We start from the raw sequence: 2,245 nt of genomic DNA, 5'->3' as shown, positions 1-2,245 counted from the left end.
AGAAGGAACGTTCCGATGCGTAGCTTATATATGAAAAAAAAAAATGTTATATGTTTTGCATTTTGTAAAACGTCCGTACTTGTGCGTGCGTTAGAATTGCACCCAAGCGCATTGTGCGGCCTGTGCACCAAATGCATGACAAAGAGCGACTGTAGGCACTTCTTCATATCTGAGTGAGTGGCAACGGGCATGCGAGGCATGGCACGTACAAAACGTTTGCCTGCTCCATTGATAAGCAACGCTGTGTAGCTAGCTATCTCAGACAAACAGCTGTGTCAACACCTCGGTAGGTGCACAATCGGCTAAGAAACGCGGGGTGGGGCTTCGTATGCTTCTTGTTTCGTGACTTGTTCGTTGGTGTCCTTATCCCCCAACGCCCATGTTTCATTTGACTGCAGGAATAAATAAGTTCGTACCAATTTTAAAGTGTTGGAGGCTCCTGCGTGCTTCCAACCAGAAATTATTATGGCGACCAGCGCGCAGACAATTTGTTTTGTTTTACATGACAGCGATGAGATAATTCGCTCATAGGAAAAGTCTTCAGTGGTCAAGCTGCTTGCGAGGCCTAATTGTCAGAGGAACAATCGGGTGTATCAAAGTTCTTAACGTCACGTAACTGAGATTTCAGTTACACGCCGGAACATTTTCAAGTGGATATTTCAACGTTCCAACGAAAAGCATCACCAGATCTATTTATCTATTTCGCCAGCTTGAAACATGAACCCCCTCCCCCCCCTTCCCTTTCCAGTTTTAGAAGGTCGCATTCTGTGTAACAAGTTAACTAATTTGCACTCTGGGGCACACTGTCACCCATATGTCAATGAGGTGTTTTGTGTTCGGACCAACTTACACCTTTTTTTATACGAAGTTTGTGTTAATCGACGTCAATTTTTCCGCGACGTTCCTAAGCGGTTTTGAGGGCTTAGCTTCGAGCAAGGAAAAGCTTATTGCGGTGGAATGAAGGGTATCCGATCTACCATCGCGGACGATATGAGCTGCAGCTGTCCTTCGACCTTTTTACGGCTTACTCGCAGGTTTTCGAAAAAGCTGTGCTCCGAACTTTTTTGATAAAACCCGAAGATTAAGTCCTATTCAAAGAATTCCACGATGAATTGAGAGATAATTAAAGGTTGAGTGGATTTCAGACGCAGGTGAAGGCCTGATTGGGCGTTGCAGCTCATATTGTGCACAGGGGGTACATCCCCCACAAACTTTAACTGAGAATGTGTACTGTCAGCTGGCGTTCATTGAGATCTGTAAGGTTTTACTGTAACGTTTGGCTGTAACAAAAAACCGATACCGAAAAATGTTACGCCCATAGGAAGCCACATAAAACACTTGAAAGAAAAGTTTCTCCGGCAGGACCCATCCCCTTGAGATGTGAGCCAAATGCTTTACCGACGTAACTATCGAGGGACGATGATTGCTCTAGCACGGAAACTCACACACCTTCACGCAGACGCGGTCGTGGCCTTGAAAACGTGTGGGAAAATATGGACGGTTTTTTCGGCTCCTGTCATGCTGCGCCATTTCACGGCGTTTGTCAGAAATGGAAGCGAATCTTCGAAACACGTTTGCTCCATGGCGAGGCGGCGCCGTTCAGACACCTCTCTCTCCTTCCACCGTGGCCATGTCTCGTTCGAAGCAGACGGCCGAAGAACGTATGCGAGCAATCGGGAAACGGCAGAAGCAGCAGGGAGGTCCTTCTCTAGAGCACCGCAGAGGAACGCCGATAAGGGTGATGGCCACCCACTGTGTGCTTACCAGTTTTCGTCAGCATGATGAAGCTTGTATAATTGCTTTGTGATCCTCTCCGCTCAAACATTTTGCATGTTTTTTTATGCGCTTTTTATTCTACTAAAAGCGCCAAGAAACTTTGCTTTACGTTTACAAAATGTTTGTGAGGCCATTTTACTTCGACTCTGTCGGAGGCTCGCTCTTAATTCTGACGAACGCCGTGCGATGACGCAACAGGACAGGATCTCAAGGAACCGTCTATATTCGTGCACACGTTTTCAAGGCCGCGAGGAGCGCAGAGCCCCAACCCGACAGTGCGCTTGCCAAGAGATGCGCGAAGCCCGAGTGTAATTTCAACCCCCCCCCCCCCCCCCCTCTAAAATCGTTCCGACAGCTCTGTTCTCTTCCAGCGTGACTCCGACCCCATGGGTTCGTGAGCGGTTACTGCTTATACTACCTGGATACGCTGTGATAGTGTCTGGACACGCAGGACGAGGTCATCTATATC

This window comes from Ixodes scapularis, unplaced genomic scaffold (genome assembly GCF_016920785.2).
Source record: "Ixodes scapularis isolate PalLabHiFi unplaced genomic scaffold, ASM1692078v2 PGA_scaffold2__306_contigs__length_199485367, whole genome shotgun sequence".
NCBI lineage: Eukaryota > Metazoa > Arthropoda > Arachnida > Ixodida > Ixodidae > Ixodes > Ixodes scapularis.
This window is presented reverse-complemented; position numbering follows the sequence as displayed.